The 25,136-nt window shown below is 44.5% G+C and overlaps 1 long non-coding RNA gene across 2 annotated transcripts; it reads right to left on the bottom strand.

Annotated features, from left to right (window-relative positions):
* Positions 1–1,098: 1,098 nt before the first annotated feature.
* Positions 1,099–24,322, bottom strand: LOC309356580. Of its 2 annotated transcripts, none has more exons than XR_014162862.1 (3): positions 24,279–24,322; positions 15,380–15,559; positions 1,099–1,190 (listed from the first exon to the last, which is right to left on the bottom strand). It is a non-coding gene; the product is annotated as an uncharacterized lncRNA (long non-coding RNA). The 2 variants fall into 2 exon arrangements; XR_014162863.1 differs by lacking the exon at positions 1,099–1,190 and adding an exon at positions 6,731–6,928.
* Positions 24,323–25,136: the final 814 nt, after the last annotated feature.

Raw genomic sequence — 25,136 nt, 5'->3', positions numbered from 1 at the left:
AGGGAACCAGGATCTGACATGTGGATCCATACATTAAACAAGATCATTTATTTCCTGCTTCCCATCTAAAGTTTGTTCCAAATCTTTGGGCGACACGATTCTTTCTCTGCAGAAGGTTTTAGGAAACGCCACCAACCCCAAAAAGTCCCAATTCTTATTCTGCAACCCTCAACTTCTCTGTCCTCAAATAGGTGTTCTAAACCCAAGAATGGGAAAAATTCAGGCTAGGGGCTAAATGAAGGCCTCCATCTCTCTGTCTGGCCCTCAGGACTTTCCCCAGTCACTGGCCATTCTCCACACCTTCCTCCAATTCTCTTGCTAGATGAGAACATCTTCTTGAGCTATAATTATGCCTTCCTTTCGCTTGCCAAACATTCCAGGGTCAAATCAGAAACCGGGATGTCTTCTGTAAATACAGGACTGTCCCTGGAAAACAGGGACACTTGGAGGGTCTGAAATACTGTACAAAACTAAGAGTCCCACCCATTGTTCCACCCACCCCTGTTATATGGCCCCCAGAAGGTTTCCCACAAGGAACTACAGCCCTTGGACTGAAAAAGTTCCTCTACCACGTCTTGTGGCAACAAACTCTATAGTTTAACTAAGCAGCTGTGAAGAAGGCTTTCCTTTTATTTGTTCTAAATATCCCATCCTTCAGTTTCATTGGCTGGCCCGATTCTCTGTCCACTTTCTCTGCACCATACATAATTATATATGTATCCATCATGCCTTACTATCTAGCTAAGGCCCTTCTCTTCTGTGTTTGTGTGTCATATGCTGCCAAGGGGCTCTTACCCACGTGGAAGGAGTCTATACCTGCTGGTATCCCCTTCCTCCTAAGGAGGTGTACTTTTTAAGCTTTCTGGAGAGAGGTGTGCCAGTAATTCAAGGAAGGTGTTGTTTCAGGAAATGGAGAGCTGTCCCCACCTCAAATTGCTGCTGCTTTAAGTGAGCTGGGGGACTTGCCTATTTAAGCACACACAAACCCCAATTTCAAATAATTGCCTCATCACTAATCATGATGTCTCTATCCCCTGACCAGAGACTGAGAGTAGGGGAATGAGAGACTTTGACAACTTACCTGGATATATTATGCAGAGGACATTGAGCATGTAATCAGCAAGGGACGTCATCTTCTCATTTTTGGCAGGCTTGGATGCAATTTCTGATTGGGAAATGCCACAAAGAATCTGTATGTTAAGGAAAAAATAATTCCCATGCATTGGCAAAGGGGTTAAGCAAAGTCACGGCGGATCTGATTAAAAATGATTTCACCATGCCTTCTTTTCATATATTTTTTTTAAAAAAGATGGTACTGCTGTATGCTTCTGTCTTCCTGGAAAGATAATATCCAGAGGCTTTTAATTCAAAGTAGAATGCCAGACAGAAGTCATATTAATTGAACCAGGTTAAAGGAATCCAAAACATTCCGATTAGTTCAGAGTTCTGCCTTTCTTTCTTTTTTTTAAAAAATATATATTTTATTATAATGCAGCAAATGGTATTTCAATCAGGACCTCAACTAATTGTCTGGGGGGGGGGGAAACTATTTGATCCAAAAGTAAAGAATCTAAATTAAAAAAAATCATCTCACTGGCTCAATCTTCCTGTTCTTTTAGAAGAGTTTTTTTATTTATTAAAAAATGCATTTTATATACCCGTTCTTAGAAATGTCAAATATTCCTGAGTATAAATCCGAAATAAATAAAATAATAACCTCTGGGGAGGATTCAGAATAGAGCAAAGACAATATTCTCCCTGCTCTCTGATGAGTCTCTGCACTCCACAGGAAGGGAGAGAGCTGACCAGTCTGCTTTCCCCTCTCTGACATCTTGAGTCACAAGGAGAGGATTTCTACCCTCCATCCATCCTTGGGTACCAGCCTTCCAGGTTTTCATCTTTTCCTGCTCCTTCCTCCTCCTTTTCTGTCCGGGGCTGCCCATGACACCCGAGGCAGGGTACAAAAATAATATTATTATGAAAACAAGTAAAAAACCCCCACAATAATTCTGAACCAAAGCAGCAAGCATAGAAGAGGTGGGTTCACCCCAAAACAGGGGTCAGCAACCTTTTTCAGACGTGAGCCGGTCCACCGTCCCTCAGACCATGTGGTGGGCCGGACTATATTTTGAAAAACAACAACAACGAACGAATTCCTGTGCCCCACAAATAACCCAGAGATGCATTATAAATAAAAGGACACATTCTACTCATGTAAAAACACGCTGATTCTTGGACCATCTGTGGGCTGGATTGATAAGGTGTTTGGGCCGCATCCGGCCCCTGGGCCTTAGGTTGCCTACCCCTGTCCCCAAACATCTCAACTGTAAAAGGCCAGGAGTAAGTGATGTGTCTTCAGCATATGGGGAGGGGGAGAGCTATATCCTATTGGTGTTCAGGCACACATTCTAGTCAAGTATAGTCATACTGTAGCACCACCTCTGCTTGTGGTTAACGCTTAGCTGGAATGAAATATTCAACGCAGCAATAGAGAAATTAAAATATTAATTTATTTGTCAGACAAATAAATGAGAGGCTCAGTGGTATATGGTTACCAAGCTCTGGCCTGGCCTCCTGCCATTCTGGCCAGCACTTATATTCCCTTAATCCAGCCCCCTTTGCTCCTCCTGTGGCTGCCTCTGTCCAATCAGCCTGGTTGAAATTCCTATTGGTTGTTTGCTAGAACCAATCACAATAGATACACCCACATCCTCCTGTCCTTATAAGGGAGACAAAGAGCTATATATAAATGACAAATAAGTAATAATATATCTTACATGGAATCTTAATTACCAGCTCACCTCTTGCCCTCCTTGCCCTATTGCCTTCTAAAACAAATGGTTAATCTTACATTTTTATCTTCAAGGATCTTGAGTTAATCATCATTGAAAGATCTCCTTCATTTGAGGGTCTTTTAAACAAATGCCTGACAACTATATATCAGAAGTGTTCGATGGCGTCTCCTGTCTGGCAAGGGGGGCTAGGCTCATTTGCCCCTCTGGTCTCCTATTGCAATATGACTCTAAGAATCTAGCATTTCTTAAATCCTTTGCATAATTACATTTAAGCCAATATATTTAAGCTAATATATTTCATACATTATCATAGGTAGCCTTTTAAAAGAATAAAACCTTTGTAAAGTAAAAAGGAAGGAACTCAGTAAAAAACAGCTTTTAAAGAGAAGCCTCTTTAGTTTACACCTCCCCCTTTCCAGCCTCAAAATAAAATAGGAAGAAGCTTCTTCTCCAGCCAAGCCAGTTGCCTTTCCCAACATTTATTGCCCTTTTTAACTCTCTCAGTTTAAGAAAGAAACAGCTTTAAAAGATTTCCCAAAAATGCTCTCATTCAGCCAGCTAGATGTTTTTCCCCATTTGCTCCCGGCTTTTGAAAATTTAGCTCAAGGTTTAACGAGAGGCTGAAGGTATCATTTTACTATTTGCCCATTCCTAATTGTGTTTTCTCAGCCTTTTTTATCTTCTGGTAACATGCAGGATCAGTGTCCTTGCTCTCAGTCTGTAATTTCCTCTTTTTTTTAACGACTTTGAGAATTGTTTTTCCTGCTATAAATCAAGGGGGCCTCCTTGTCTTAGGAGAATGGCCAAGGTTTTCTGCCTGGCATGAAACATTTGAAAATCCTTTTTTTAAGCTCATTTTAAAATACAAGCCTTGATTGAAATATATAAGCTTTGATAAAAATGCAGGCTTATAATTAGATGCCTCAATACCTCGAGTTGAATGTGCTTTGGGTTGAGCGTGTTCGAGTTGCGCTCCGCGGCAACACGGAAGTAACGGAGCGCGTTATTTCTGGGTTTCGCCGCTCGGGCATGTGCAGACGCTGAAAATGACGTCACACTCATGCGTGAAAGTGGCAAAATGTGACCCGCGCACACGCAGATGCGCTGTCACATCTTGCGTTCTGTTCGGGGTGCGAACGGGGCTCTGGAACGGATCCCATTCGCATCCCGAGGTAGCACTGTAAAAACAACAAAGAAGGAGGTGAGACAGAGCTGGAGAGTATGGTGGTCTGGGAGACTCTAGAGGGCTGCATTTGGTCCCTGGGCCTGAATTCTCACCCTGTCCCCATCTTTACAGCTATTCATTCCTGGTTATGAGCACTCTTTGGGGATAAAGGAGAGTAAGGGCAGGTATATAGACTTGGAGTACTTGAAAGCAAAAAAGGTGAGCATTCATCTCAGTCTTCACCATTCTTGTTTCCTTGAGCTATCAAAATGCTTGATACAGTGAAGGAGTTTTCTCGACAAAAGGCGCCGCCGACACAGTATTAAATCTTCTGCTTCCTGTCCCATTGTTTTGTATTTGGAGGAACTGGGCTCCCCTTAATCCCTTCATATGTAATGATTGAAAGCTAATAGATAGCTCTGGTTACTTAATATATGATTATATAAGAAGCACTGCCGGAATTGCCTGGAGATAATAATAGGAAAGAGGCAAAACACTCTGGATTTGCTAAGCAAAAGGGCCCATTTGATGTACAGCGCAATGTTTCAGATGTTAATTGCTTTGAAAGGCAGGTGTGGAACAACCACTGCAGAGATAGCCCAAATTCTGTTCAATGGAATCATAACACTTTACTACGTGTTTTAGAAAGAAAATGGAAGTCTTTAATGTGTCTAAAAAGGGGGCCTTCACTGTACTAAAGGAGTTCTATCCTTTGAGGCAGATCCTTGGTTTCTCTTTCTCTGTCAGCTGGGCAGCCTCCTTTCTCCCAAAATAGGCCATTAACAGAACAAAAAAAGGCCCTCAATGTCTTTACAGCCACCATCACATCTGCTTCCAGTAGATGTGATGATGGCCACCAACTTGGATGGTTTTAAAGGGGCTTTGACAAATTCATGGAAGGTAAGGCTGTCTATAACTGCCAGCCATGATGGTGATATATTCTGCTTTCAGGATCAAAGGCAATTAGGGATGGCCGGACTCAGTTTACATTTAAAGGCAAACTTACCTAATTTACACTTTCTGAAATAATGCGTGAACCGAAGCCACCCTTCGAGATTCACACTCATCTGAAAGTTTCAGTGTCCTTCTCCAACCAAAGAATGTGTACGAAAAGGCATATAAGTGTGCATATGAATGCATACATTGGCAAAATTAACATAGGAAATGCATTCTGTTAGGGAAAATTGCTTGGCAAAGATGTATACTGCAATGCAGTCTATGTGGGGCTACCCTTGGACCTTGTTCAGATGGTTCAGAAGGCAGCAGCCAGATTGCTGATGGGAACATCTGACAAAGAACATGTAGCACCATTGTTAAAACAGATGTCCTGGCTTCCCATCTACTGCTGAGCCAAGTTCAAGGTCCCTGTATTAATTTTCAAAACCTTGAATGACTTAGGTCCTGAGTACCTCGGGGATCCTTATATTCCAGCTTGATTGCTGAGATCATCTGCAGGAGCGCCATTGGTCATTTCCTGAGTTGGTGAGTCTCATTTGACAAAAACAAGAAGCTGAGTGAAATATACTCGGAGTCGAGAGTGGATTTCATGCTCTTTATTCAGCTCATAGTGGTGAGGAGGAATGGAAGTTCCTCCACAATATCTGCTTTATATACATTATTTACACAATGGGCTGCACGTGATTGGCTAATTCCGGGATTCTCCTGTAGGCCAATCAGGTTGTGGATTCACTTCCACCTTGAGCTGGATTGGCTGGCTCCTGCGGACCAGTCATACTGCTGCATTGTTCTAGGACCAATCAGGCTGCTGCATTCTGAATGCTATTGTTCTAGGACCAATCAGACTGCTGCATCCTATTCAACTCAGTACATAACACTGAGCTTCTAGTGTCTTCAGCCCACTAATGAATTGAGAAGGAATTCTATTAGGCAGGGAACCTCCTCTACAGAGAAGCTGTGACAGTGCAACCAGGAGTACCTAACAGAGGAAATAAAACTTACGAACAGATGGGATTGATGATAACAAAGAGCATTCATGCTTGTGAGAGTAAGAGTCTCACTAGGTGGTCTCTGAAAGCAAGAGACACCCTGCAATCTGATGATCCTTGAAATTGGCAGGAGGCCAGGTTGGGTATAACAGCAGCTGGCCAGGGGCTCAGACTGCAGCCTTTAACAGTGAAAAATGTACCAATAGTGGGCTTTCTTGTCATTTTGAGATTATTTCTGTCCTTGTCTGGAATCAAATGTTTGTTTTTGAATTTAAAGGCCTGCCGGTGATTGGTAAAACTGGAACAGAATAGAACAGGGGTCTGCAACCCACGGCTCCGGAGCCGCATGTGGCTCTTTTACACCTTTGCCGCGGCTCCGGGGCGGATACTAGCGAGGGGAGGAGGCGCATTGTGCGCCCCGACACTCCCCACTGTGGCGGGCGCTGTACTGGCTGTGACGCCGCATGGGACCAGTGCGTGCGTTAGTCACGCACCGTCCCAATGTCACCTTCCCACCCGCCTGCCCACCCATTACATTGTAAGGGGCATGTACGCTGGTCACTGCATTGAAAGGGGGCATGTATGCTGGTCACTGTTTTGAAGGGGAGTGAAGAACACACACACACACACAAAAAGGTAACTTGTTAATTTAACATTTATTTCTATGAGGAGGAGTAATTCTGAGGGGTCAAACAAAGAAATAATAAAAAGTGACAAAAAAGTTATTTTTATAATGACGAGTTTTGCGACTCCCAGTTTTTTTTCCTTCGGAAACGGGTCCAAGTGGCTCTTTTTATCTTAAAGGTTGCAGACCCCTGGAATAGAACATTGTCCTTGTAACCTGTGTTTTCCGATCTCAGTTTCTTCATATCTACCAAACTGTGCATAATGATTCCATTGTCTCAGATTGAAGCAGCCATGGAGATTACTTGGAGACAGATAAAATCACTACCTTCTTTGTTCAACAGACATTCTTAATAGAGCCCATCCTCTTTAGACACAGCCTGTATTTCAGCAGGCTCCTTATAAAAAAACAAACAAAAAACAAACCAGATTTAAAAGAGATAATTAATGAAATGCACCCACACAGGGAGTAGCCTTAATTCACTGATCAATACCCACTGAAAAAATCAAGTAAAATGGATAATTGTGGATTTTTTTGGGTTGGTGGGTGAGTATTTAGTGAGATTTCTTTAATAACAAGAAGGACCATCAGTCCCTATCCCTAACTGGCTTTTTAAAAGTCCCTAGATTTTAAATCTAAAAACAGCAAACAGCACCAGTGTAAAATAGGCAAAAATGAGGAGTCAGGGGCTCTCCACAAAATTCATCCTCAGACCTCAATAGAACAACTAGCAAGGTCCACAGTGTAAAAGGTGGGAGGGTGGATAGTGAATGAAGAAGGGGAAAGAGTGTGGCAGGGAGCCCTTTAAATAGCCTGATAACTGTCTCTTCCCACATTGGACAAATCTGTCCCACATGCCACAGAATGCTCCACCCCAGACTAAACCATTTCTCCTCTTCCTGTAGGGGTGGAGGGTATGGCAAATCTGCTCCCCCCCCCCACACAAAGAGGGTAAGTGGCATTGTGAAAGTATATTTAGGCAGGCATGCCATTTATATTTCTGTTGGATTGCAAGGAACTGGGGAGCAAGGGAAACGATGAATTTAACACTTCATGCCTTCATTCTTTCCTGTTTTCATTTAGCAAGTTTGTATGAAAAATTCTTGCACGGAAAATGATTGCAATTATTTTGTCTTCTGCTGGATTTTATATTACATATGATTTTAGTGCTTTTTGTCATTTTCTTTTGTCTGTATGTAAATTTCCCCCTCTCTTGTTAGAATTTACAAATTTTAATAAAAATAGATTTTTAAAAAATAAAAAAAAATCAAGTAGCATTGATATAAACTGGGAAACAGAGTAGCAAGCAGGCTGCTGATCCAAAGCTGTGAATATACATGCACACATATTTTTGATTAAATAATTTACTCTTAATGACAACACTTGAGTTCTGTGCCTGTGTGGGACTAGATTTCTGAAATGTGCAATAATAGCTCAGCTTGTTTTCCTTTCCTATTTCTCCTAAACAGCAGAAGACTTTCTTTGCAACTGAAAATTACTCATAATTTGACAAAATTACTGTATTTAAAGATACTTTGTGACAACACTGAAATCTACTATTGCTTTCCTATTTAAATAAGTTCATGCAAGTGGTGGTTGCTAGAACTGTGACCTGGTATATGGACTCTCTACAAGGTCCCTGAGAGTCCACCTATGGCTCTCTGGGAAAATCTATGCATTTTGCTGAAGGAGCTCTGGTGTTTAATTGGAATAATTCACTTCTCAGTGTTGATATAAATTGGTGGAAAGTAAGGTAAAGGACCACTGGACGGTTAAGTCCAGTCAAAGGTGACTATGGGGTTGCGGAGCTCATCTCGCTTTCAGGCTGAGGGAGCCAGTGTTTGTCCACAGGCAGTTTTCAAGGTCATGTGGCCAGCATGACTAAACTGCTACTGGCACACAGAGGACTGTGACCAGTGCCAGAGCGCACGGAAATGCCATTTACCTAGTTTAGCTAGTGGAAAGTACTTGCTGCAGAAGACGGACACATTGGCTGTGTTGAGGTGTAATGCTAAACCAGAAAATATGGTGCCCTCCATATGTCAGTGCACTCCGACTCCCATCATCTCTGACCATTGGCCTTGCTAGCTTGGAATGATGAGAACTGGAGCCTGCAACCTCTGGAACGCATTGGCTACCCCTGTAAATGGGCCTAGCTTTCCCCAGGCATGTGCGAGTTTCCTTTTTTTCTTTGGCATGACCATGAGGAAGATGATGGAAGCTTCTGCTTCTCTTTTGAATTAATCACAATTTCACATGTCACCCAAACACTAAACTGTGGTCCATCTTGACTATGATGAATGAATGCAAGTCAACTTTTTAAACCACAGTTTCATGCTGGCCGGTTTCCATAGTTAAAATTAACCACAGTTTGTCAAGGTCTGGATGATCTGACAAACTGTGGTTAACCTAAAATGGATCCCGGTGAGAGGCTAAGCTTATGCACACGCTTATGGCCAGGTATAACCCATGAGTCCTTAGATTTGGCCAATGGCCTCTCCTCAGCCTCCTCACATGGCAAGTAGGCTTTGAAAAAAGTTTCTATTTGTGTGAATGGGACATCCCTCACATTTCTGTATTGTGGGAGTGCTGAAAACAGACAGAATAAATCAACCACGATCCTCCCTCCTACAACCTGGTAGGTGACAGCTGAGAAGGATCATGGTGGATTAATTCTCTCAGCTTAGTTCCATTGCAGTGAGGGCTAGAAACTTGCCAACATGTAAACAGGAAAGATGGGATTCTCAGTTGCCTGACAGTGATCAGGGCCAAAGGTTAGAATTTGGTGTGATTGTGAAACTATTGCTACCACGTCATGAATTTTATGTTCAAGCAGCTGACAGAGCTATAAACTTGTAGATGCCCTGACAGTCACCCATGTCTTCATGAGAACACATTACTAAAGTTGTAATGCAAGTTTCAGACTATTAATAGGAATTGGCTAAGGAATGGGTCCGGGGTGTGGACATTAGACACGCAAGCCTTTGAAGAGAGTGGGGCATTCTATTGTTTTAAATCTTTGCACTAGCAGCAAAGAATTTCTGGTGGGTAATTTTCTGTGCTGAAAATCAATTATCCAAAAGTCGCCCTTCATTTGTTTTTGTTTTATACATACAATGATTAAAAGACAGAAAACACAATTAGATCAATTTTAAAGCAGCCTTAAAGCTTTTCAACTGCGTTGGAACCGAACATGTTTTCTTTTCTTTTCCTTTTCCTTAAAAATAAAATCAATGAAGAAAGTCAAGCTTTGGAGGAATGCCAAGGAAAAATAATCCTGTCAGGAGGAAACCTAAATACAGTCATGTATTTTTAAAAACACACAACTTCGTTTCCCTCCCCAAAAAGGACATTCTTATGCCACTTCAACAGTCATGGCTTCCTGCCAAGAATCTTGGGAACTGTAGTTTAGTTTGAGTGCTGGGAGTCATTATCAAAGAACAATCCTTGCTGAGGGAGTACCAGCATGGTTTCTGCAAGGGTGAGTCCTGTCTCACTAACATACAGTATTAGAGTTTTTTGAGAGTGTCAACAGGCATATAGATAGAGATGACCCAGTTGCAGCGGCGTAGCGTGGGTTGTCAGCATCCGGGGCAAGGCAAGTAATTTGCGCCCCCTAACCCAGCGCAAGGCAAGTAATTTGTGCCCCCTAACCCGGGGCAAGGCAAGTAATTTGCGCCCCCTAACCCCTAACCTGCCGCCACTGCCAGCTTCTTCTTGCTGCTGCCTGGAGTGGGGTATTTACGGTAAGGTAGCCATGGCGGTGGCGGCGGGTCCGTGTCAGGTGATCTGAGGCGAGTTGCCGCTGGTGCTGCCGCCCAAACGACGCCGCTTGCCTGTAGGAGGAGGAGGGCAGAGAGGCGAGGAAAATGCAACATGGCCCAGCAGCTGCAGCAGCAACAGCAGCGGCGGGGCTGTGAGGAGGGGCTGCCTGGCGCGCCCTCCGCGGCCCTGACACGCGGGGACCACGGCGAGCGCTGAGAGCCACTGCCTGCCGGACGCCTTCAGCCCGGACGCGCGCACAGCTCGTCGGTTCCGCAAGACATGGGGCTCTGCTACAGCCTGTGCCCGAGGCTCTTTGGTGACTCCGGAGGCGGCGAGTGCGCCCCCCAGATGTTGCGCCCGGTGCGGCCGGCCCCCCCTGCACCCCCATGCTATGCCACTGCCCAGTTGATATCATGCACTTGGACTTTCAAAAAGCTTTCAACCAAGTACCCGAGAAAGCTTAGCAGTCCTGGACTAAGAGATCCTCTTGTGAAACAGAAGTGGCAAGTAGAAATAAATGGGCAGACTGGAAATTCCTTCCCCCTGACAGCTGCATTGAGGGTACAAAGGGTTAGGCACCTAGACTACTAGTAGGACAGAATGCTAGATGAGATAGCCATTGGCTTCAGTCAGGAGGATCTTTTTACATTCTTATCAGGGAAGAGTACAGTAGCAAATGGAGGTAACAAGCATAGATGATGCAAAAATATGTATTTAAAAGCTGCCGGAGATAGCTATGTAACTGCATGTAACAAGTTGTTACACCATTGTTTTAAAAGTTTCCTGGTCCCCGCCCCCCTCCACCCAATCTATTCTTGTGAATTATAATTTCAAAGGTACATCAAGTCTTGGCACTTCTGTAGAAAAAGCCATGCGTTTCCCAGTAAACCTGACATTTCCTGTTACGTTTAAGTCTTCATGGTGCTGCTCAGGATATGAAAGAAAAAAATAATTCACATTCAAACACAATCCTTTTGATAACACTTTTATCTCAACATGAGGAATGATTAGAAACACAGTACTGACATAATTATGGGAAAAAATGTTTTTTTTTAACATTGCACAAAGGCTTTCTTTTCAGTTATTAATTTCCTATTCCTGGGTAGTTAACCTTTCTTTTTTCTTTCTTTTTTTCTGTGTAAGATGGCAAGTGGCAATAATTCAGCGGCATCGTCCACCGAGATGAGCTTTGCGGCTGAACCCCAATTAGCAAGCCACCTTTTAAATCTGCATACATCTGTCTTTTCCTGCAAGACCTATACAGCCTGAACACTAAGGGGGCAAGACCCACACTTTGTTCTCGTCAGAGCCTCAGGGCTAAGGATCAGCACCTGGTATCAATAGTGAGTTGCCAGGTCTCCATTAGTCAACAGCAAGAGGACCCTCTTAATTTCACCTCTCCCAACTCAGCATTGCAGGTGCCAGGTGGCTAGACCTAGCAAATCCGCTCCACTTCCCAGTGGGGAGGAGTTGCGGTGGACCACATGGCCACCCACTCCCCTCCGGGGGCAGGGAACGAAGTCTTGCATCACCCGGAGGTTCCTGGCCATGTCATTGTCCAGCCAGCCAATCCACTGGCTGGAGAGGTGTGGCCGGGCCCCATTTAAACTGAGGCGCAAGACGAAGAGCTTACTCTTGGCTTGCTTCCTCAATCTCCCTCCCTAATTTTCAGGTTTCAACATTGGCCTTGCTATGGACCTCAGTTGGTCACCATTGAGGGGCCTGGTAGGAATTTCCCCACTTGGCAAATTGGTACCGGCCATTTGGCATACCTCATAGCAATTGTCACAACTTTGTAAGGTTTGGTGGTTAGGAACTGGTTGATCTTATGTTGGGGGAGGTGTGGCCATCACCTGCACCTCCAAGCTTAAGGGTATTCCGTTAAATAAATCTGGGGGTGTGGATCTTGTCCGAAGCCTGGGGTGGGGCTAGGGCCATGACACAACCCCATTGGGAACCCTGGGGGAGCTCGAGTTGGTTTGCATCAATGGGGCTCCCCCTACCGGTGGTTGACCCTTACTGGACTCCCTGCGTGACAGGCAGGAGTCAGATATAGTCGGGTCAATTCCAATGCCTAAGCCAATACTGCTCACATTCTGTAACCAATAAAGTTGTGGCCTAAATTTCCCCAATACAGTGGTACCTCTGGTTACATACTTAATTCGTTCTGGAGGTCCGTTCTTAACCAGAAACTGTTCTTAACCTGAAGCACCACTTTAGCTAATGGGGCCTCCTGCTGCTGCCGCACTGCCGTTGTGCAATTTCTGTTTTCATCCTGAAGCAAAGTTCTTAACCTGAAGTACTATTTCTGGGTTAGCGGAGTCTGTAACCTGAAGCCTATGTAACCCGAGGTACCACTGTAACATTAACCTAATATCCATCTCCTTGTGTCTTATTCATCAACGAAGGAGTGGTTTGGGGGTCTCGACACACAACTCCCATTATCCTGGCCATTGGCCTTGCTTGCTAGGGCTGTGGGTTGTTGGTGTTCAGCAACATCTGGAAGGTTGCACCTGTTCTGCAGTGTCTGGCGATGGGAAGTGCCTCATGGAGATCCTGTATAGTGATGGTTGTTACGTATGTTCTTGAGTGTTCCCTGCTCTAAGCGGAAAAGGTTTGATTTATATACACTTCAGCCAGCCCCTGTTGACACCCATCTTGTGCCTGACTGGATGTTTTGTGTCAGGGCAGCACATCACAATGCAGGCTTCAGAAGCCTGGCCTGCATTGTTATATGGACTCAAGCTAAGAGCAGGGGGTACTTAGGAATGTGCATAACAATAGTGTTCTTTGATCTGGCCAAGTCTTCCTAGGAAATTCATCCCTTGGATTTAGCCTGCTTCTAACACAGTTAATGTTTACTGCTCATTAGAGCTTGTTACACAAAGGAGATTACAATGTGATGTTTTCCCCAGTTCAGCTTCTGAGTGTACCTACCGGTAAGTTACTGGCACCTGTCAAGTCTGCGTGGAACCAAGTCACTTATGTGGACAATATAAATATTCATGTTATCATACAGACAAGCACACACATAACCTCACCCCCCCACACGTTGCTCTGTATATTTCTATTATAGGTGTTTGTATTTTAAAGGGCTTGTTCTAACAGTAAAAAAACTAACAGGCAAACCATTATCATGTTTCTGTTCTCCTGAGTGCCCCAGGGACACACTTGAGGGACCTGGACAAAATTCCCATCAACTTGGTCATAGCTTGAGCAGTTTTGTGGATTGTTTGCTGGATTTGTAGTAGAAGGATCTTCCTTGAAATATCAACATTAGGATCCATTCTCATGGTAAATCTTCCAGCAAAATTATTATAACTTATTGAATTTATATACTCCTCTATACCCGGAGGTCTCAGGGCGGTTCACAGGACAATAAAAATTAAGGCACACTGGAAACAGTTTCTACAATGTCCACGTTGTTTACATTGATATCTCGCCTTTTCTCAAGGAGCTCAAGATGGCGTACATGTTTCTCCCCCACTTTATGTTGTCCTCACAGCAACCTTTTGAGGTGGCTTAGGCTTAGAGCAGGTGACTAACCCATAGTCACCAGTAAGCTACATGGTTGAGTAGGGGAATATTGGGCTCTCTGATCCCCATGTTTTGTTTTGTTTTATGAATGAGATAAGGGGGACTCTGCTACTGGACTGGTAATGCAGTTGGGATGAACATCCATTCTGCTCATTTTTCTTCTTCTAAAGATAACCTCAATGGTCATTCATCCCCATAATGTAACCCTCCTGCCCTTCCCCCATACTGTTACATTTCTAAATTGGCTTGCCTCGTTACAAGGATCTATCATATTACAAGCAATTAAGCCCTTGATAATAAATTGTTTGTCAGTCTGCAGATGATGTACTGTAAGTGATTGCTCCTGCAGGTATTAATCAGCTGGTGCGATTGCCAGCAATATAGATCTACTCCAGGCTGATTGAATTTCTTTCCAGAAGGTGCAATGAAGCAAAAGGAACTTTTCTTTCTTTCTTTTTAAAAACAGACTCAACACACCTAAATGTTAAAAGGAAACATTTTCTTTGAGATCTACCAGTTTGAAACTGGCCCATTCCCACGACTGCATCCCTGGCTCAGGACAGTTAAAAACAGTCTCTTAGACCCTGATGAAGTTTAATCAAAGGCAAGGGGAAGTGGCAAGTGGGAGCCTTCCAAGGTCTTTTAAAAAAAATTTAGTTAATTTGTCATAGGAACTTCCGTAGTTTTAATCTAGCAAGGAGTTTAGGGCAAAAGGACTGCCAAACATATTTGTTTATTTTATACTGGCTGGGTCCCAAGAGGGAGCTGCTAGAAGAACATAAGAAGAACTTGCAGGATCAGGCCAGTGGCCCATCTAAGTCCATAATCCAATTTTTACAGTGCCTAAGCAGATTTTCCCAGTAGTGATGTATGGAAGTGAGAGCTGGACCATAAAGAAGGCTGATCGCCGAAGAATTGATGCTTTTGAATTATGGTGCTGGAGGAGACTCTTGAGAGTCCCATGGGCTCTAAGAAGATCAAACCTATCCATTCTTAAGGAAATTGGCCCTGGGTGCTCACTGGAAGGACAGATCCTGAAGCTGAGGCTCCAATACTTTGGCCACCTCATGAGAAGAGAAGACTCCCTGGAAAACACCCCAATGTTGGGAAAGATGGAGGGCACAAGGAGAAGGGGATGACAGAGGATGAGATGGTTGGACAGTGTTCTCGAAGCTACCAGCATGAGTTTGACCAAACTGCAGGAGGCAGTGGAAGACAGGAGTGCCTGGCGTGCTCTGGTCCACGGGGTCATGAAGAGTCGGACATGACTAAACAACTAAACAACAACAAAGCAGATGCCCACCACCACAAATCTCATACACTCCTGCATGTTGTGGATCACAAGAGAGACTCTCCAGCAAACTGTAACATCCGGTCCTATCCTCACAGTAATGAGCACTACCCTGAGCTCCCCATTACTCCTTGTAGAAGATTCTTAAGAACATCAGAAGAGCTTCGATGGCCCATCTAGTCCAGTGTCCTGTTCTCAAAGTAGGCAGCCAGATGCCTATGGGAAGCCTGTAACAAGGACCTGAGTGCAACATACCTTGGGATGGGGCTTATTTCAGTCACATTGTCAACTCCATGCAGTGACACCCCCTGTATATATGATGGTCTCAGGTAGGCATCTGTAGTAGACCCTGCCAACCTGCTGGGATCACAGGAGCTGCCTGAGGGCTGGCGAATGGTGATAGGAGGCCTAATTTCAGCATTTCTTCTAGCTGGTCTGGTATGAGAAATGAGAATGCAGCTGAATTCTTCTTGTATGTTGGAACTGAGGCAAGCTGTACACTTGACACCACTTGCCCAGATCTCATACAAAGACTTTCATTAGAGTGACATGCCCATGCTGCTCCTTCCACACTCAAATTACAGTGATTCTGCATGAAGCGTGAGATAATGGCTATTGTAAAAAAAAAAAAGAAAGAAAGAAAAAAGGGAAAGGGAAAAGGGAGTCCAGAATATTATTTAAAATGGAGAACTTTGGCATCAGTTCACCCTGGGAGATACGTCCCATCTTGATAGGTTACCTTTTCATGTTTTAAAACGCCTGGTGAAGAAATCCTCAAAGTCTTCAAAGGGAAAGAAAACCCTTCCAGGCTGAAAGTAACCAATCCAGGGTGAAAGTGAATGCAGTCTTCCTTTCCTTTATATTCCCACCTGCCATTCTGACCGTTGTGCTCATGTGAATTCACCCAGAAGGAAGCAATTATCCATGTGTGCAATTTAATTCACTTAAAAGGCATGTAAATTAAGGGGAAGGGCCGTAGCTCAGGGGCAGAGCATCTGCTATGCAGATAGAAGGTCCCAGGTCCATTCCTTGGCATCTCCTGGTAGGAGTTGGAATACACCCAAACAGAAGCCTTGGAAAGTCTAGCCAGTCAGTGTAGACAGTATGGAACTAGATCAACTAAGGGTTCGACTCTGTGTAAAGTAGCTCCCTGTGTTCCTGAATTATTGCATGATGTTTACACTTTTATTTTTCCAAATGTACAGTTTGTAACATTTTGTACAAAGACGTTTCTGTACATTTATAGAATAAAATGTTAGGTGAGACCAGAACGCAATGGCAAAGCATATACAGTGGACGCTCGGGTTGCGAACATGATCCGATCGCACCCTGCAGCGTTCGCAACCCTCACCGTCACATCTGCGCACGCGCGGATCACAATTTGGCACTTCTGCACATGCGCAATTTAGCGGTTCTGCGTATGCGCAAGCGCCAAAACCTGGAAACAACCCGTGGCGCAGTGTGCAACCTGAAAGCACACAACCTGAAGCGCCTGTAACCCGAGGAATGATTGTACTTTGCACACAGAAGGTCACAAATTATCCTGCTCCACTTCCATGGAGGAGCCTACAGCAAAAGGCTGTTTCAACACCATGGAGAGCTCCAAGTGCACAAGTTGCCCCAAGAAGGGTTGGATGTGAACAGAGAACTTTAAAGCCTTAGCCTCCAGGCCCCTTCTCCTAAATGGTGCCCCCCTTCTGGAGAACCATAGCCTCTTAAAAGGTAAGCCCTCTGGCCTAAAGCTGGGCACTTCTCCTGCTGTCTGACTTGGTACACTTCCTTTTCTTTTGGACTTGCAATTAGTAACCCAGACCCAGGGAAAGGTGTCCACAGAGTCCTGGCTCCAGTTCTTCAGGCCTGGTGTTGTGGGATCTGGCTTGGGAGGCTCCTGCCTGCCAATCCTCAGTTCAATAGTCCCTGGATCACCAGCATCAAGTTCAGAGTCAAGAAGTCTAGCTCCTTAGCTGGTGACTCTAGTCTCTGGCCAGGTGTTCTTGTCACAACTAGACCCTGGGAGCATCTCACAGATTCAGTCCCTAATATCTCAGTTTACCATTTTAGGAGATGAGGCAGGGTAGGGTGAGCTGCTGTCCACCAGAGTGGACCATTCAGGGCTATCATCCCTTGTTGTTTGAAACTCAAGCTCCCTACCTTACCTGATTATGGGATCCAACCAATGATGCTCACAAATTTTGTGTTTTTGTAATACAACTGCTGTTGGAAGAAGAAGGGAAGTGGGAGGTGCAGAGGCTTGTTATTTTTGTATTGTTATTGTTTTCTTTATAACAATTTTTTTAATAGAAACAAAACCCACGATGAGGTACAGCTAATGGTTTTTTGGAGTTTGCAATGATGTATCTCCAAGTGCATCTGTGATGCTCTGCATGCAATGCCTTCTTATGTTTAATAATCATTTTACTGGCTTTTTCTGTTTGATTTTAAATGCCCTTTCCTTTACCGAGAGGGGAGAAAAAAAAGAATATTATTCAATAACCAAGGCTGCTGTGGTACTTGTGATGTGATCTGAATAGTCTTTTCATTACGGGATGTCTCAGAAATGTCCTCAGATAATGGATAACAAGAAAAGCAATTAAGGCTTTACCCCCAAGTAATATTAAAGGGCTCGGAATAATAACAGGGGATGCATAAATGCATGTTTTTATCTTGTACGTTGTTCTAAATTAATTCTCTGGGAACTGCGGGAGGCATTATTTGGGCAGAAACTCTGGCTACACTTGAGGACAAGATGTATAATCCTGTGGACATTGTTTTTCTATTGGCTAGGACTGGACCAGAGACCTTTAAGTTTGAAGCCCTAGCCAAGAGGAGTATGGAAACCCTGGGATGGCACTAAACCTGGGGCACTGTGGGGGATTACAAAATGGCGGCCAGGCTGCTACTGCTTTCACTAGCAGTAGTGCTGATGGGGACCTTAATGAAAAAAGATGGAAGCCATGCTAGTGCAATGGCTAATGATAACTCTTGCCCTCAAGATTATCTCTTCCCAGGGCTGGTGTCAGTGGTGGGCCCCCATTCCCAACACATACACATTCCAATTGAGGACCTAGCTTTGCTTGTGTAGGTGGCCACCACCAACTACCTTGGCCACCACAACTGCTTGGCTAGCAGTGGCAATCACCCACCCTGTACTGAACCCCTGGAGACACCCTGCAGCGGTGGACTGGTGATGATGCTTTTGAATGGGAACTAAGTCAGTTCCCATGCATGGTGCCTGTCTGCCATTTACACAAAATGCAATGCGGGTAGCCACCATGCATGGAAGCTGACTTTTGCTAGTCTTCCAAGTGGCACAGAGATGGTGGTGACTAGATATGCACCTGTGATGCATCAAGGAGGGGTCCTTCCGAGCCCCCAGAGTCCTTGGCCTGTGCCTGTCCTGGCCAGGCAGTGGCCTTTCCTCCCCCATAAAAATTAGATAAATTCCCCTGCCCCCCAAAATAAATTTCTCTTTCCACAAACATCATGGAGAATGTTCTTTTTTAAAGCTTTAAAACTTTTTATTAACAATGTTGAAGTCTAAAATATACCCCCAAAGCACATTATACACCTTTAGCATATAATTACTGAGAACACAGAATAGATTCTAGTTCACATATCCTTCCGTTAAGTAAAATGAAAATGACACAGCCCAAGTTTGAGAATTTTGAAGGGCCTTTGTCCCAAGTACCAGTGAACACGACCTCCAGCACTTGAGGTTCAAGTGCCTACACTAGGCAGAAGATGAAACGAAGAGAAGTTTTAATTTAAGGCACCAGAATCTCAAAGCATAGTAATTACTCAGGCCAGCTTGCAAATGTTGTTTCAGTTTTAATGTGTGTGTGTGTGTGTGAGAGAGAGAGAGAGAGAGAGAGAGAGAGAGAGAGAAAGGCTTGAGAAAAGGATGACTAACTTCTAAAAGAGAAGAACTCAGTGCATTTTGTCTCAAAACAACAAAAGACTTCATCAGTTCATGGCTCTTGGAGAGAATCCTAATTTCTGACATGAAGCACTTCTGACTCATGCTTCGGAACTCGGCAGATCAAGGGAGGAGCATGAAACTGGCAGCCCCCTCCCTCCAGTGGAAAGGTACAGAATGAGAAGAACTAATCATGCCCAAGTGTCATATTCTTTTACAGTTGACTTAAAAAAAAGGTAGCGAGAGATGAAGCACAGGCGCGGCAGATCAAAAATTCAACCTGCTTTTGTTTCTGATCTTCCTCTTCGTCAGGGAATGCTACTCTAATGTGAAAACTTTTCATGCAAAAATTCAAGCTCAAGCTAGATAATGAAATACCAGGGAAAGCTCTGGAAACAGGGTGGGGGTGGGTGGGTCTTCTTAATAGCAGTCATCAAATAAAGTTAAGGAAGCAAATCAAAGCAGAGGTGATGGTGCAATGGATGTTCTCCTCTCATTGACACTCAGCTTTCCCATTGGGTTGTGTCCAGTGCTAGTCCTACTCAGAGTAGGCACGGTGAAATTAACAGGTATGAATAACCCAGGTCCATTAATTTCAGTGGGTCTATGCTGAATATAATGTTCATGCCATTGTTTCTATGAAAGCTCCTTTGGTGGGGGGCGGGGGGCGGAAACAGTCAAACAAGGTGAATTGTTTTGTCACTGACACTGACCTTCTTTGGGTGGAAGCTTGAGAGAGAAATGCTACCTTTAGTGCAAGACAGGGAAATTTAAATATTCTAGGTAGTGTCCCATTTTAGAGTAGAGTCATTGAAATTGATGGGCTGCACTCAGACAGCACTTTATTCCACTTTTCACAGTGCTCCCTTACCTGATAATTTAAACATTTTATGTGATCTTTCGTACTATGTAAAAGCTACTTTTGGAAAACAAGCAGAATTTTAATGCTCATTTCCGTGCCCCTTCCTTCCTGCTTTCCTTATTTTCCAAGTTGGTGACTATCACTGCCTCTTGCTGGAACAGATTTCCATTTTTTTTTGTGTGTGTGGGGGAAATTCCATCATTCTTTTTGTCTGATGGATTGGTCCAATGGCCCAATTAGCCAAGCATTCTGTTCTCACAGTGTCCAGCCAAATGCCTGCAAGCTGGGCATGAGTGCAACAGAACTTTCCCCTTTTGTAAATTCTAGCAGGTGATATTTAGAGGCATAATGCCCCTGTCAGTGGTGGTAGGTTTGGGCTTTGTATGTTTATCTCCATGCTTGGCAACATTTCTCTTTCCTTCTCCTTTCCTTTCCTTTTTGTTCAGCCAGAATAAGTGCTCAAAAAAGTTGCTGCCTCTCTACTTATTTCTGTAAAATTTGAGCCACTCTTATAAAAGTATTTGCCCTGCTGCTGCTTTTGACTATTGGCAGGTTCTCCGGTTCCAACGTATCCTTTGCAGTGGGGCTCAGTAGGACAGCCAGGGCACATCACTCAGATATTTGGCATAATATCTCAGGGCGTTCTTTCAGCCAGGCCTTGAAACAGCCGCTGAATCTCAGCCAACATTCACCCTGCGTTCGATGCGAATGCCACCCACGTTGACACTGGTCTGAAGGCTGAACGTGCATGGAATCCTTGGCAAATTTATTCGCAAGACCCGGTGGCGTGTGGATCCCTGCTGCGAGCGGGGTAGGGGAAGAAGAAATTCAGGGATGGGAATCTGCTTCCCATTGAACCTGCGAGATTATCAGTCAAAGGCCTGCCTACTAATTTGAGATGCTCAAGGAACAGATGCTGACATTTAGTGAAATCTCACTGATAATTCCCCCAGGTCAGAAAAAGCACAAGGGGGATGACTCTGAGCAAATCGAAAGAGTCAATACACATCTCCTTTTCAATATTTATGATTCCCCACTTCTTATGGAATTCTCTGACAGACCACAGTAACAGAAATATATGCATGGAAGAAGACAAACCAGCGGCTTTACAAGCCTTTATTCATGTGCAAAATATAATGAGCTACTGGCATTTTAATGCTCCCCCCCAAAAAACAACCCTTCCCACAGTGTTGCCTCCCAAAGCAAGTGTAATAAAAAGTCATTATGTGTTCACATCAGGTCTAAGGTTGCAAGTTAATATATTTTGGTTTCACCATTCCTCGTTACAAGAGCAAACCCAGAACAATCTTTAATATAAGCTAGACAATAACCTCCCCCCACCCCCCAATCACCCATGAAGATCCAATGAAACGGAATGGCGGAAGATTCTGGACAGCCAAAAGGAAATACATGTAGCACATCATTCAACTATGGAACTCAGTCCCACAGGAGACAGTGGTGGCACACCAACCCAGATTGCTTGAAAATAGGATTAGACAAATTCACAGAGGATAAGGCTATTGATGACTGCTAGCTGTGATGGCTCTACCTCCACAGATGGAAGCACAAATGCTTCTGAATACCAGTCACTGGAAACCACAGGAGGGGAGAGTACTCTTGCGCTTGAATCCTGCTTGCTGGTTTCCCACAGGCACCTGGTTGGGCATGGTGAGAACAGGATGCTGGACTAGATGAGCCATTGGCCTGATTCAGCAAACTCTTCTTATGTTCTTAATGTCTCATGTTGCTTAACAAGAGAGGGGACAGATTTAGGAGAGCGCAACTGGTTCCCCTGCACAGGCCGCCACGCTGAAGAAGTGCCTTCCTGCCTCCTTCCCAAAGTGGGAGTTGGTGTGTGCTGAGCTTGGTTTTTTGGGTGGTCCTAATCCTGAACTAAAGGGACATGGGTGGCGCTGTGGGTTAAACCACAGAGCCTAGGACTTGCAGATCAGAATGTCGGCGGTTTGAATAAATAGGTACCACTGCGGGGAGAAGGTAAACGGCGTTTCCGTGCGCTACTCTGGTTCGCCAGAAGCAGCTTAGTCATGCTGGCCACATGACCCGGAAGCTGTACGCCCGCTCTCTCAACCAGTAAAGCAGGATGAGCACCACAACCCCAGAGTCAGTCACGACTGGACCTAATGGTCAGAGGTCCCTTTACCTTTAATCCTGAACTGATCTTGGAATTTTGCCCCTCCTTCATAGCCAGGGCAGTCAGGGCAAATGGAAGCCTCCCTTCGCTCCCTTCCTCTGAGACCAACAGTTGGCAAGGTCCCGTGAAGACTATGGGAGTAAGAAATAAAAGGGTTGGTATGGATCCGCTGAGAGCTGGTGCAGATTGGTGTGTAGCCATATTGATTTACTGAACCTCAGCCGAAAGCTATTACGAAGTGATCACAGGCAGGGAAAGAACTGCAAATGACATTATAGGATTTCCCCACAGGAGGGTGGGGGGAAAAAGAGATCTTATCAGGTTTACCAACTGTTATATAATTAAAGAAGGCTGAAGAGCTGTCTTATTACTGCAGGCTGGCAAGGAAGCTGAAAGGAAGCCACCTTCTCATTTCCACCTGCTTTAAAATTGAGTCCTGGCTGGAAGTTCTGATGATTCTTTTGTCTACCTGTACACTGAGCATGGGATGGCTAGGCAGGCAGGCAGGCAGACAGACAGACAGATAAACAAACAAACAAACAAACAAACAAACAAACAAACAGACAGATGCTACAAAGCAGGGGTGGGCAACCCTTTTCAGCCTGAAGGTCACATGGCCACAGTGGGCAGGGTCAGAGGAAAACATGGGCAGAACAATGAGTATAATTTTTACCTGCGTACAATAGCATCCTTTCTATGCGCACGTGACCCTCTCTAGTCTCCGTCCAGCAAGTAAGAGACACTATCGGAATTCAAGGACATGTTCCAGCCGGCATCAATTGCTGATTTGGCATAATTTGGCTGCTTGGCATTCAGTGCAGGCCAGGAAAGAAAAGAAAAGAAAAGAAAAGAAAAGAAAAGGTAAAGGTTTAAATTCACTGCCACCCTGAGGCATTATAAGGGCACACTCTTGGGGTCTGTGCACCATGGTGAATGCTAGACAGCGGAGTCTGGCATCTTGGGCATCACTTAGCTGATCCTCCCAGAACAAGGAGACCTTCACCCAGTGCTTCACTGGGGAGCAATTAACTCACTGTCTTACATGTCCAATGGGGGTGAAGGATGGTTCCTTCTTATGTAATCATTGATTTTCCCCAATTGCACTTAGGTATTTGGCTAATTGACAGATCCTCTCATCAGTTAAAATATAATAAATAGAACCTTTTATTTTACCATTGAATATGTTGTCTTGCATCTTTTTTCTGCTTGTGGGGGCGAATGAACTGAAAAACACTGCAGTTGGCAAAGCACTGGCCTTATGTGACTGCAACACCTAGTCCCAATTGCAGTTTCTGAAACATCTTCAAAGACGGGCCCATATATTGCAGCAGTCAAATTTGAAGTTTACCAGGAAATAGATCGCCAAGGCCACGGTATTTCTATCCAGGCTGGAGCACCAGCCTAAGCTGGTTGAATGCACCTGTCCCATGGAGGCAACCTGGACCTCCTAGGATAAAGATGGTTCAATGAACACTTTCAGATAGAGTATTTGAAACTCATCTAGTGCAATATGAACACCACTACCTAGATAAATGAGAACATAAAAATAGAAGAGGAGCTTTGGGGATTCCCATGGGCCTCTGTTTGGCCGCGGTAAGAACAGGATGTTGGACTAGATGGGCCAGCAGGGCTCATTTTATTTTCTTAAGGACCTCCCACAATGAGCAATGGGGAGTTCAGGGAGTGCAGAACTTATTACTGTGTTGACAAGATGTTAGTTTCCCTCTACCCTACTTGGAGTTGCTGGTATTGAACCTGCGACCTTCTACATGCAAGGCACATGCTCTGCCACTGAGCTATAGCCCATCCTCGAATCTTTGTTAACGAGGTTGATATAGGAACATAGGAAACTGCCTTATACCGACTTAGGAGTGTTGGGCCATCCAGTATTCTGCACTGACTAGTAATGGCTCTTCAGGGTTTCAGGCAGGATTCTCTCCTGGCCTCACCTGGAGATACCAGGAATTGAACCTGGAATCTTCTGGATGCAAAGCAGATGCTCTACCACTGAGCTATAGCCTCATTAGGGCCAAGCTAGGGCATTGGAAACAGGCTCTGAAACTGAGCCATGTCTCAAACTGAAGGATGAGATTGCCGGAGCAATATAAAATTGAGAAAAGTAACATCTGTCCAACTCTAGGAGGGGGGTGCAGAATCCACAGGGACGTGTTCAGCAAGGGAACAATTCCTCGGGGAGAAATGTAACAAGTAAACAAGTCCTTACCATGCGGAGCAACCTTATCTTCATCCTCTCTCTCTCTCTCTCTCTCTCTCTCTCTCTCTCTCTCTCTCTCTCTCTCTCTCTCTTGGCAATAAGCTTTATTTAATGGAGGCAGGAAATTTGGTAGCCAGTGGACTTTGTCAGCTCAGCTTATTTAAGAACTTTGAGCACAGTGCTGAGATGCCAATGATTAAAAGCTTTGGACGCACCAGTCCTTTCCACGCTGAGGATCTTGTTATCTGAAGCCAATGTGTGAAGGACACGCCGTGGGTTCAGATATTTTAAACAGGGCTCTAGGAATTTGGGAAGCCATCTGGGTAGGCTTTGATGTATTACTGGGGGCGGGGGGGGGGGCAAAGATCCTTTGCCAGGCAAATCTACTGTAAAAAGATGATGCTAGCAATATGACATTTTAATTTTGTAAAAAATTCTGATTGGCAATGGTCACATCATAAGAAGGATGAAAAGAAGGTCAGGACAGCAGCCAACTCCCTTGCTCGGGGCAGAATGATTCACTCACTCTTTGCAGATCAAGAGAGGCAGCCTACTGTGACCTAACTAGGAATGTAAAAGAGCTTAGTTTTCCATTCTGCTCTGCCTAGCTCACACGCAGCACTGTTTCTGTTCCACTGCACTGCTCCTTCCACCAAAAAACTATGTTCTTCATTTCACTGTCTGCTAAGTTAGTAAGGAAGCACTCTGTGGTGCTTGCAGTGCGGGCTTTGAGTCCCAGGAGTTCCCTCTCTACTTGAGAGCCAGTGTGGCGTGGTGGTTAGACTCAGGGAGTGGGTGGTGCTGTGGTCTAATCCACTGAGCCTCTTGGGCTTGCTGATCAGAGGGTCAGCGGTTCGAATCCACACA

The sequence above is a fragment of the Podarcis melisellensis genome (assembly GCF_964234715.1).
Source record: "Podarcis melisellensis genome assembly, chromosome: 14".
NCBI classification, from domain to species: Eukaryota; Metazoa; Chordata; class Lepidosauria; order Squamata; family Lacertidae; genus Podarcis; species Podarcis melisellensis.
This window is presented reverse-complemented; position numbering and strand designations above follow the sequence as displayed.